The sequence below is a fragment of the Lissotriton vulgaris genome, chromosome 6 (assembly GCF_964263255.1).
Source record: "Lissotriton vulgaris chromosome 6, aLisVul1.2, whole genome shotgun sequence".
Taxonomy (NCBI): Eukaryota; Metazoa; Chordata; class Amphibia; order Caudata; family Salamandridae; genus Lissotriton; species Lissotriton vulgaris.
The window spans coordinates 457874156-457887695 of NC_141694.1; positions in this window are offsets into that span (position 1 = coordinate 457874156).

Here is a 13540-nt window from a genome sequence, read left to right on the forward strand (position 1 = left end):
GGCGTTCCGGCGCAAGGGAGGGCATTCCTGCGCTGGAACACATCCTAAAAGTGGCTGAGGGAAATCTACAAAATTTCAATCAGTCACCTTTAGGACAATGATGCGTCACACAAACCCTGCACCTGCTTGAAGCAGACGTACGGCTTGACCCAGCATTGGGGAGATAGGGTACCCCAGAGCATTGCTGGAGCTGCGCCATCGTTGCGACGCAACTCCAGCAGTAAAGCTTCGGTGACGTTTTGGGCCCATGGTGCGCCGCATTGCAAATACGGCGCACCATGTTTGGTGGTGGTAGCGGGCCGCACAATTACTGCCGCATCCCTGCTACTTTGCAGGGATGCAACGGTAATTGCAATTCTGCCCCTTAGGGGCATACTTACTTACGCGTTCTGGCGCATTTCCAGAGATGCGCCAGATTAAATGCGTCACGCAAAACTACCCTTGCGACACAGCAGATGCGCCTCATTTACAATGCGGCGCGCCCTGGCGCAAGGGTAGGCACTTGCGTGACGTATCTCGTCACGTAAGAGCGGCGCATCGCTGGAGTCACGTCGCCAACGCAATGCAACTCCAGTAATGCTCAGGGCCAACCAATACTTAACATGCTGTGTCAGTCCTTACGCCTGCTTCAAGCAGGCATAAGGAATTGAATTGACGTAGCAGCGTCGCAGAAGTGCCTGCGTTAAATCTTGTAGATTTCACGCAGGCACTTTTGGGAGGCGCACAGCTGCAGGACCGCCCACCCTGCATACTAGGAACGCACCCATTGTGACGCAGGCCCGTGGCTTTATAACATGACGCATCTCCCTAGATGCGTCACGCTGTAAATGACTCGCAGGGATGCGCCACGTTCACGCCGCTGTTGCGTCACGCAAGGCAACGTAAACGTGGCGCAAGGGGCTTGTAAATGTAATCTGCCCCCTAGTGTCTAGCATTACGCAGTTCTGTAAAGTACACTCATACATAATTGTTACTCAGGCCAATGAGACCACCAAATAGAAAACAAATAAGCATAGTAGCAACGCCACTGAGAAGGAGAGCAGTGCACCTGAAATGCACAGAAGATTTTGAAATATAATTTAACTACAATGTAATCATCAGCAGCATTATTGGCTTGCTCCATGTAAAAAACAAATATTTGCAATACAACAACACAGAGCAGGGGAAAACATAGTAGTGAGTGATGAAATAGCTACTACTACTCACCAAGCCAGGGGATCTCCAAGCCGAGCTGGTCCAGCAGGTTGCGCTCCCTGTCCAGGACGTCCGTCCAGCGGTGGGTGACCTGGCTGTAGGTGCGCTGGACCCCGGAGAGTTGGGACCTGGCCCAGCACACCTTCTGCCACCGCTTCCGGCGCTCCCGATGTTGTAGCCGGCCGCGATCCTACCGCCTCCCGCGATGGTCCTGGGCAAGCGGCGCTGGACGAAGTAGACCAGCGCGCCCACTTCCTCCGGGCTGAAGATCTCCCGTCGTGTCACCTGCTCCCCCCTCAATCGCCCGCATGCTGTCCTGGCACGGGGTCCAGGACTCCTCCTCCCCGCCGCCGCTGCGTCCCTCAAGTGCCTGGGCAGCTTCACAGCGCCTGGCTTCACCATGGTCTGGGCAGGTAAGGTAGGAAGTAGAAAATTAAGAAGCAATAGGATAGGGAAGAAGAAAAGAAAAGAGTTCAAAAAGTAGTTTAAAAGTAAACAAAATTAGCAGAAAAGCCAAAAATAAACAGCTAGGAAAAGAGAGGGATAGATAAGAAGCAAAATCGTTTGAAAAAAAACTGAAAACAAGCAAAGGATGGCAAAGATAGCAAGAGGATAAACACCATGCCCAGACACAGGAAATGAATGAAAAACAAGATGGCCGCCCGTTCACGAGCGCGAAAGTAAGTTTGCATGCAATTTTCCTCGCGATCTCGTGCGAACTTGTACTCGCAATGCGCTTACCTCGCGAGATTATACATAGCGGGCGGAAACGGAAATACGTCACGCAAACAAAATGGCCGCAGCGTACTCGACCTTGGGGTAAATTTGCGTGTTGCGCTGCAAGCGGCTCGCGAATACTGCAAAAAAACTCGCGAAATAACACGCTGCAAAATAATATAAAGCTCATTCGCACGAATTGGCGGCTTCCGCGGTCGGTTTCGCACGACGCCGAGCCTCGCAAATAGCGCGAAATTACAGAAAAACGATTTTTGCAAAAGCAAAACAAATGAGCAGGTGCAAAAGGTCAATCTCATGATTTGTAACGATTCCCTGTTGTGCTTCCTGAGGGGGCCCTCCAGAATTCGGTTGCCTGCTTGCAACAATTGTGTGACCCTGCTATGACCTTAACTGTATGCCACAAACGTCCTGATTTACAGCTAAGGGAGCAGACAAGCAGGTGCCAGGCTGGAACTTCAAATTCAGTGACACATTAATTAGCCCCTAATTCATTATTGTCAGTTGGGGCAGGGCAGGTGTTGTTAATAAACTAACCCCAAATAATTCATGTCAGTTGAAGCAGGGCAGGTGTGCTTGCTTTTCCCCCCCATCTTCTACAGTGATGATGAACCAGAGGGTGGCATTGATGTAACAGAGGGTGGCATGGGTCAAAGAGAGGGTGGCAGTGGTGAAACAGAGGGTGCTGGGAGGCTGTGATGATGAACCAGACGTAGAAACAACATAGTTGCGACCGTTGTGAGCCGATAAGTAAGGTCGCAATTGCGAACTACTACCAAATCCTCGTGAACTGGCAGAAACACTTGGGAACACAAAAAAAAAAAATCTGCAAATTCGCGGATTTTGCGGATTGCGAGTTCGCAAATTCGCTAAATTCGCGAACGCCAGATTTGCAAAATTCGCCCACGCTGAATTTCCACTAAACTTGGCAAAATTGTAGGGACTGGTAGCCCGATGTGCCTTTGCTATGTCTCAAGATATGTGCTCCAGTGGATTTTGAGTAATTTAGGTTCAAATACATATATATATCTGTAAGCGCGCCCCGGTACGCGCACCGGGGCGCGAACCAGCGCGCTACGCGACTTGCGCACGGAAAGCTGATTGGCTCTCGGGTGTCGGTAAACATTCCAAACGGTCCGGAGCGGCCGCCATCTTGTGTCTCAGTAGGATCGAGACACAAGAGGTGGCCAAAACAATGGGGGAAAAGACCATTAGGGGGCAGAGTAGACCCCCTGACCCCCTAGGTTTCATGTGGGGCTATAAAAGGGCCCCGCGGGGCAAAAAAATATATATATTTTTTTCGATTTGCCCGGGGGGAGCGCCCGGTACGCGCACCGGGGAGCGCACCGGGGAGAAAAGAGAGTGGCAGAGTTTAAAAATGTAAGTCATTTTATATAAATGGGAGGTAGTTCTGAAAAGAACTGTTTTTTTTTCTTTTTGTTGTTTTATATTTTTTTATTGTTTTTTTGAACATTTTTTACTTTTTATGGCTTTTCTGAACAGTTTAATATTTTTTTTGTATTTTCTTGGGGGAGAAACAAAAAACAGGGAATTGTAAATGGCTCAACTGGAGCAAAAAAAATTCTGCAAAAAATTAGGGTTTTTTCGGGCACTTATGGTTATCCCCAGCACAGATGATAAGTTTAACACTTTGCTCACCATAGCAAATTAACTTACCACAATATTTGCACAGGATTTTAAAATCGTTAAATTTGGGTTGTATGATAGGCATTGTCTCTGTTGCCTGTTGCCTCTGAACCCAATGGAGTTGGTTCTTTTGATGTTGAGGGTCTAGATGATGATGGGGGTAGCTTACTGCAGAGGTCCCTTACCTCTGCAGCAGAATAGTTGATTGGGTGCCAACGAATCATATTTTTTGTTAGGGTTCCCCATGGACAGCTCTGCATCACAAATCAAACAAGTCACCTTAGCAGCGTTGACTTTTTTGAAACCCCTTGGGATTTTGTAGAACTGCCATACGAAGTGCTCTTTTGGTTTGTAGGTCTCATGAACTTCTTGCAGGAACTGCTTTGAGCCTTCCTCCTCTTCCTCCTCCTCCTCCTCTTCTTCTTCTTGACCACCAATGTGATCTTCTGGTGGTCTTTTTTATGGTGGTGGTGGTGGTGGTGGTGGGGCAGATGCTCCAGCTGCTGCTGCTAATGTAGCCATTTTTAAGTAGAATATATTAGAGGCAGATCTCAAAACAGGTCTTCCTCAGTCAAAGGACAAAGTCAGAATAAAAAAAAAAAAAGGAGGGGGCTTTCATCATTTTGAAAAAAAAACTGTTCTGAATCAATGAGAAGTGTTATTTTCAAGTCACATGACCAGGGCTTTCCTCATTTTGAAACCAAAAGTGTTGTCAACGAATTAAAAGTGTTATTTTCAGGTCACATGACCCGACGCGCTTACGCTACGCGACCCGGGGCGCGCCGCGCCTCGGGTCGCGTAGCGTAAGCGCGTCAGAACGTTTTGCGATCGTATGCGCATGCGTGCTTCCGGGTGCGCTTACGCTGTGCATCATATGACACATCACGCGGCTACGCGATACGTCAAAATGTTGTTTTCGTTCGCGGCAATACCGCTAACGGGACGCTCACCGGTACGCGCCCCGGGTCGCGTCATAGCAATGCGCTTACCGGTGAGCGCATCGGTACGTGCACCGGGGCAAACAAATAAAAAAATATATATATATTACATAATTATAAAATTTGTTCTAAAAAATATCACATTTCATACCTATAGAGATTTGAAATTTGAAATTCACTGAAAAAAAAATAGGTTTGAGGCCCTATATATAATTAGGAATTAGTAGTTAAAAAACCTTTGAAATTCACTGAAAAAACCATAGGTTTCACACCAGTTATAGTTAGGAATTAGCTTTTAAAAAACCTAGTAAATTCACTGAAAAAACATAGGTTTCACACTAGTTATAGTTAGCTGGGAATTTTACAGACATAAAACCATTGAAATTCCACGTTATAGGTAGTTGGACTCACTATAACTTGCGCGCCTGCAATGCACTGCTGATGATGTCACAGATTACATCACTCATGACATGGTCAGTGACATCACTCATGACATCACTGATGACACCATCCTTGTGACAGGGTGACAGCCCTCCTTTCACTGTAAAGTAACCCTTGAAACACATATTCAAAAATAGAAACTAACATTTTCAAAAAAGTGGAGAAACTCATACCAGTTACAACAACCAATTCAGTAATTCCACCTTCTATATACACATCCTCTCATTCAGCAACAGTTCTACATAGTCACTCATACATATACTCACTTCTCATATTTAGTGATACACCTATACATCCTGTTACACACCGACAGTCATCCAAAAGTTACTCACACACATACTCAGACATGCAAAAAAACTATTGAACACATTACCACCTTACTTCTAAGGAAACTTAAACATACTTACTCTCTTAAACAATCACTTATAGAAACACATACTTATTTAAACAGGAACTCTTACAATCTCACATATACTCACTTATATACATCAATACTCACATATACTAGATTAAAACATATGTCGTTAATGATAAAGACACTAGTGAGACAGTCATTCACTCACTAACACATACATATACATACTCATCCACCCATACAGTCCTGCACATATGCTGTCTTCAAAACACATACAAACAGTGAGTCAGTCATTGATGCATCTATGTGCTAAGTAATACCCCCTCTAAACCATACAGACACTCATACTGATACTAAAAAACATCTAATAACCCATATACAGACACATGTAGCTACTCACCAACCCATGCAGCCACTTGTACACAAAGTGAAACACTGATACAAACATTTAAATATTTAAACAATAGTCGCTAATATATGTATTCACTAAGATACACTTAATAAGCCAGTTAACCAATCCATTTTTTAAAAAAAAACATCCATTAAGACACTTATTTAAACATTTATTCTTCCATCGACCTTTACATATACATATATAAAACATATTTATTTTACAGAAAGACACACATTCACTGGATGGTGTCATCAGTGATGTCATGAGTGATGTCACTGACCATGTCATGAGTGATGTAATCTGTGACGTCATCAGCAGTACATTGCAGGCGCGCAAGTTATAGTGAGTCCAACTAACTATAACGTGGAATTTCAATGGTTTTATGTCTGTAAAATTTCCAGCTAACTATAACTGGTGTGAAACCTATGGTTTTTTCAATGAATATATATATATATATATATATATATATATATATATATATATATATATATATATATATATATATATATTACCTACTGGCGGTCGCCAGTAGGAATATATAGTTAGGATTTTTTCTCTATGGGATTTTTGAAAATTCTATGTCTAATAACTTTAGCGTTTGTGGACGGAATTGGCTGAAATTTTCAGGAAAATGGCACATTTTGTTTCTGAGCAGCCCCTGAAAATTTGGGGGGGGGGGTTCGTCAAGGGGGGGCCGAGAAAAAAGAGGGTCCCAAAACGCGTTTTTCCCAAGTTAATTTCCATAGGGCGGTTGCCCTCACTTTTAGCTCGAACGGCTGAATGGATTTGCATGAAACTTGGCAAAATAGTAGGGACTGTTAGCCCGATGTGCCTTTGCTAGGTCTCAATATATGTGCTCCAGTGGATTTTGATAAATAACGTTCAAAAAAATATATATATCTGTGACAGCGCTCCGGGTAGCGTTCCGGTTCGCGTACTTGACGCGTAACGGAACTTCGCGAAGCGAAGCTGATTGGCTCACCGGTGTCTGTCAACATTCTAAACAGTCCGGAGCGGCCGCCATCTTGTCTCTCGGTAGGATCGAGAGACAAGAGGAGGCCAAAACGAAGGGGGAAATGACCATAAGGTCGCATAGCAGATCCTCCCTGACCCCCTAGGTTTGATGTGGAGGATTTAAAAGGAAAAAAAAAAAAAACCCAAATTTTTTTTGGCGTGGGGAGCGCCCGGTACGCTTTTGTGCAATGGGCGGTGGTAATCTAAATGATGAGGAGGGGGGGGGCATCGTTCAAAGCACATCAGCGTGCATAAACACGAAAATGTTTTTATCTACCACGTACTTGACTTATCTCTCTGAGATGCATTCCCTTGTGTTCATTTCATAGATCGCCTGAGGGCGGTAGTACAGACCGCGCGTAGGAAAGGATCAAAAGCCAGGGGTATAGGAGTATGTAACAAGCGAGCCATTTAATTGAAAAAACTAAACGTGACAAACGGTTGCAGGATCAGTGAAGGTTGATTTTATAATTGAAAGTATAACAGGATCAGTTACAATAAAATCTTCCATACGCACACCATGGGCGAGTATCATGGGTAACATTATTTCGAAGCTTTATTAATACAATAATCAATAATGAAAAATCGACATCAATAGGGTTGTCTGTATTCACAGTCAGTACCCTTCCCCGCCCGCCATGTGCACAAAGACCGCATACATCCCCCATAACGTCAAGGCTAAGTAACTAGAACGTCATAAGGAGTTGCAAGTCGCTCCCATACTGGCGCCATTTTGGTGGAGGCCAGGCAGGTCCAGAGTATAGTTTAATGTCTCCAATAAGTAGTGACAGGACCAGAATTACATTTATGAAGAATGTTGAAGAGTAGTATGTTGAAAATCTGAAGCCATCGTTTTACAAACTCTCAACCAGCCTTGGATGGAAAAATCCTGAAGAATGTACAAACTGAAAACCAGTTTTTGTCTGCATAGCATCAGCAGCAACACTTGAGTCAGCTTTGTGTGAAGCCGCCATCTTGATCCAATCAATACCGTCCCCTTGCACACATTCAGGGACCAGGCCTCAGGACGTGTCTTCAGATCAAACGGATTGTGGGACAAGGTCCAGAATGGAAGAGTCACCAAAAGGCAAAAAGTTCCACCGGACCACGGGAGCCGGCAGCCTATGTCGGGGGTGATCTCAGGCCACACCAGAGCAACAAGACTTGGGGAGGGGGCAGGAGCCAAGTGCCCCCTCCCAGCCCGCGCTACCACACCGCCCCTCGGGGGCCTCCGTTAAGAGGTTCAGGGAGGCACCGCAGGCAGCGGTTCTTCAGATCAGTGGCTCTCACCGGCAAGGCTCCCCTCCGTTAGCAGCGATCGTTGGCGCTGTGGTTGCGGCCGGAGGCCCCGCCTAGTCAACGCCCCGGCCTCTCCATGTCATAGGCCGCAAGAGTGGCCGAAACTCAGCTGGCTGAGAGAGGAATACCGTCCCCCTGCACACATTCAGGGACCAGGCCGCATTGCGAGGGCACCGCAGGACGTGTCTTCAGGTCAAACGGATTGTGGGACAAGGTGCAGAATGGAAGAGTCACCAAAAGGCAAAAAGGTCCGCTGGACCCCGACAACGCCCCGGCCTCTCCATGTCGTAGGCCGCAAGAGTGGGCGCAACTCGGCTGGCCGAGCGAGACTTGGGGAGGGGGCAGGAGCTAAGCGCCCCCTCCAAGTCCGAGCCACCACACCGCCCCTGGGGGGCCTCCGTCAAGCGGTTCAGGGAGGCACCGCAGGCAGCCGTTCTTCAGATCAGTGGCTCTCACCGGCAAGGCTCCCCTTCGTCAGCAGCAATCGTTGGCGCTGTGGTTGCGGCCGGAGGCCCCGCCTAGTCAACGCCCCAGCGTCTCCATGTCGTAGGCCGCAAGAGTGGATGAAACTCAGCTGGCCGAGCGAGGAATACCGTCCCCCTGCACATATTCAGGGACCAGGCCGCATTGCGAGGGCACCGCAGGACGTGTCTTCAGGTCAAACGGATTGTGGGACAAGGTGCAGAATGGAAGAGTCACCAAAAGGCAAAAAGTTCCGCTGGACCCGCCACAACACCCCGGCCTCTCCATGTCGTAGGCCACAAGAGTGGGCGCAACTCGGCTGGCCGAGCGAGACCTGGGGAGGGGGCAGGAGCTAAGCGCCCCCTCCCAGTCCACGCCACCACACCGCCCCTGGGGGGCCTCCGTCAAGCGGTTCAGGGAGGCACCGCAGGCAGCCGTTCTTCAGATCAGTGGCTCTCACCGGCAAGGCTCCCCTTCGTCAGCAGCAATCGTTGGCGCTGTGGTTGGGGCCGGAGGCCCCGCCTAGTCAACGCCCCGGCCTCTCCATGTCCTAGGCCGCAAGAGTGGGCGCAACTCTGCTGGCCGAGCGAGAAATACCGTCCCCCTGCACACATTCAGGGACCAGGCCGCATTGCGAGGGCACCGCAGGCAGCGGTTCTTCAGGTCACAACAGAGTCTCATGCTCGATCGATTGAGCTGGCCGAATCAGGCAACAAGAAGGTGTGGGGGGGGCACCTCTTGCTCAACCACCACCTGAGGAGGTGGTACTCTCTTCCTAGGAGGTGGTGATGGTGGTGGGGATGCACCAGCTGAAGCTACAACACTTGCTATTGCTAAGTGATGAAAAAAGGTCTTCCTCTCACAAAGATGAAAGTCAGAGTGAGGAAACAAGGAGGGGTTTTCATCATCATTTGGGACAAAAAATAGTTCTTAACCAATGAAAAGTGTTATTTTTAGGTCACATGACCTAGCCTTACATCATTAGGAACCCATAAGTGAAATGAACCAATGAAAAGTTTTATTAACAAGTCACATGATCTTTTCCGGGAAGCTGCGCTTCGCGCCTCGCGCACCGGAGCACTTCCGGGTGCGCTAACACGGCGCGTCATATGACGCATTACGCGACAACGCGATACGTCGCGGTTACGCGACGCGTCACAATGTTGTTTTCTAACGCGGCAGTTGCGCAAACAGAACGTTTATCGGCCGGGCATATGGAATATATACACATTCATACCATACAATCAGGGCATGTACGCACAGTCACACCATACAATTTTTTACGTTCCCAGTGATGGTCTGCACTCCATGCAATATCTCACAGCGCTTGTCTATGTCTTTCCTTACATGGAGCACGGTGCTGTCCATGTCCACTCCATTCTTCAGTCGGAACTCCGATGTAACCTACAGAGGAGAAAAGAAAGGAGGGGGATACAGCATTCCGAGGATGTCAGCGCCCGCAAACACGAAAAAGCTTCTACGTACCATGTATCAGAGTAGCTGCAGGAACGTGTGATACAACAGATCTTGGCTATCCCTTTCGCATTATTTTTCTGTGTAACATATCCTCCCTTCTTATGATGCCAAAAAATGTTTCATTTTGTTTGTCTCTAAATTCGAGTTCCCTCTTCGTGTACTTGTTTCTCAATTAGTCTTATTTTATGGGACAAAATACCACACCGTACATTCGGCAGATACCTTAAGCTACGGTCGACCATTTTCTAACAATTCTGGAAAAAGGGCTGGTGTGACGGATTCAACTTTCAATCAATCCAAAATTCAGGCAAAGGGTCTGCATTATCTGTCTTCTATTGTTTGGGAATAATAGCCATTATTCTAAAACCCCACCAACCTAGACGATTGTTATGACGCTGATTCCATACTTCCTTCGAAAACTCTTTTTTTTTCAGTATACAAATACGGGCCTACAACCATGTGGGCCGGCCACGGAGCAAACTGGAATCTTATATGATGAGGGGACCTTTACACTGTAGAAAAACGTAACGGGCGGGCCATTAGGTTGCAGGAATTAAGGTGTCTAACAGTTACAATGAAATTATCTAGATATACATTTGCGGGCAAGTACCATGAGTAACGTTAATTCGAACATTCAATAGTACAGTAATGAATAATACATCAGAACTTAATATCAATAGGGATGTCCAAATGTTCAATCAGTACCCGTCCCCGCCCGCCATGTGCTCCAAAACTGCATACATATCTCGTGATATCAAGGTTGAGCAACCAGTACACATCAAGGAGTTGCGAGTCTCATTTATACAGACGCCATTTTGGGCGAGGCCGGGCAGGTCCAGAATATAGTCAAAATATCTCCACCAATCAGCGGTCAGGACAGAACCCCTTTCAGCAGTCCAAAAAGTTCCGTTAAATGACAACAGAATGGACAGGCAACAAGAACCATCATTCAAAGAGGGGAGGGCAAGTTCTTCTCTACCGGGTCACGATGGGGCTCCACCGGAACTGATCGAATTGGTAGTCTACAGTATTTCTGGATGTTTCAGACTGAAGCTGGCGTCAGCATGAGAGCATTCCGTGGCTACGTAGTGGCCATTCCGCGAACAATCATGGCAGTCGCTCCCCACCGGAAGTCTGCGGGAGTCGGGGGCCCCGGTGACTCTTGTAGAATCTTCAAGGCTGAAGGGACGCTTTTGGGAATGGGGCCCATGCCCTAGCAGTCAAGCGTCCGAGTTCCAGGTTTGCCCAGAGCCATCCTTGCAGGCCAGGCCCAAGTCTGTGGAGCCGACCGCCATTTCCTGAGCTCCGTGGCAGCCGCCTGTCGCTGTACCGCAAGAGTGGGTGCAATTCAGCCGGATGGCGGGTGAGACGCTGTAATAGCAAGAGCAGGCGCAATTCAGCTGGGTGAGTGAGGCTCTGTGCCGCAGGAGTGGGCGCAACTCAGGTGGCTGAGTGAAGCGCTGGGGTGTAGCTGAGAAACCTCCACCTGGGGAGGTGGGGGAGGCTCGTTCGCGCCGCCTCTCCCTTCCAGTGCACCCCACGCCGTCTCCTGGTGCAGGTATATGTGATGGTTGGACCAGGGCACCGCAGGACGTGTCTTCAGGTCAAACGGATTGTGGGACAAGGTCCAGAATGGAAGAGTCACCAAAAGGCAACAAGTTCCGCCTGACTCCGGGAGCCGACCGCCTATGTCGGGGGCGATCTCAGGCCACACCAGGGCAACAAGACTTGGGGAGGGGGCAGGAGCCAAGCGCCCCCTCCGAGTCTGCACCAGCACACCGCCCCTCGGGGGCCTCCGTCAAGCGGCTCAGGGAGGCACCGCAGGCAGCGGTTCTTCAGATCAGTGGCTCTCACTGGCAAGGCTCCCCTCCGTCAGCGGCGATCGTTGGCGCTGTGGTTGCGGCTGGACGCCCCGCCTAGTCAACGCCCCGGCCTCTCCATCTCGTAGGCTGCAGAGTAGTCGGGGAGAAATCCTGGGAACGGCGGCATGCATTTGGATCGATGTTGCAGCAGGCTGCCATGTAAATAGTTATTTAATAAATCGTTTTACCCTGTTACTTTGCTGGTGTGTTGTATATATTCATAATATTTGCATAGGGTTTGTCGTTGTTTTGGGCGGGGTAGGCGGCGGAGCCGAGCTGTCTTGCAGCCATCATGGCGTCGAGCTCAGTTCCTCTCACTAGTTTCATATTTCTCATGAGGGTTTGTTCCTAATGTTTCTATTTTAGCGAGGTCAAAAGAGATCCCATTAGTAGCCTACTGATTTTGCTTGATTCCTTTTGTTTTTTCTAACGATTTTTCACTATCTGCAAAGACTAAACAGAGTATTGCGACTGTGTGCTTGTTTGTAAATAGAGAATGAACCAAAGAGAACCAATTCCAAAACAGTAAATGCTTGGATAACAATCAATCAAATGGAGAGGGAAGCAGGCACGACGGATTACAACGGGGGCAAAGGCCTGCGTTACCTACCCGTCACTATCTGCAAAGAGAGAATACTCCTAAAAGAAAAGAGGGGGGGGCAGCGTTCAAAGCACATCAGCGTGCATAGACACGAAAATGTTTTTACCTACCACGTACTTGACATTTTAAAGCTTTTGATATTTGCTATTAAAAAACCATTGAAATTCACTGAAAAAACCATAGGTTATAGACCATATATAGTTAGGAATTAGCATTTACAAAACCTTGAAAATTCACTGAAAAAACCATGGGTTATAGACCATATATAGTTAGGAATTAGCATTTACAAAACTTTATTTTACTCACACAAAACCATTGAAATTCCATATATAGTTAGTTGCACTAACTATATATTGCGCACCCGCAATCCACTGCTGATGATGTCACATATTACATCATTCATGACATGGTCAGTGACATCACTGAGGACATCACTGATGACATCTCAAATGACATCACTGATAACATCTCAAATGACATCACTGATAACATCTCAAATGACATCACTGATGACATCACTGATGACATCTCAAATGACATCACTGATGACATCACTGATGACATCACTGATGAAATCTCATTTGACATCAATGGTCACATCACTGATGATATCATTCATGTGACAATACAATGCATCTCCTCACACTTTAATATAACCTCTGTTACATTCAGTGTAAAATATAGAATATCATTTTTTAAACCATTGACACACCAATACTAGTTACTACATACGCACTCACTGATTCCTATGTCTACACACACATTCACTCATTCACCCATACAATCATTCATACATACAATCACTAATCTTTACAACACTATCATATGCACTCATACACCTATACAGACACTCACACTCTACCACTCATCCATGGAGTTACTCACACACCTAGTCAGTCCTGTAAAGAATCAATCACACTTCCATTTTCTAATCAATACAGTTAAACATAGAGTACCTTACACTTTCAAACATATACTAACACATACTTACTCTCTTATACAATCATTGATACAAGAACACATTGATCTGCACAGAGTCACACATCTCCCAGTCAGCCACACACACACTCAGTCTCCCATACAAATACTTGGACAATCAATCAATAACCCATATAGTTACTC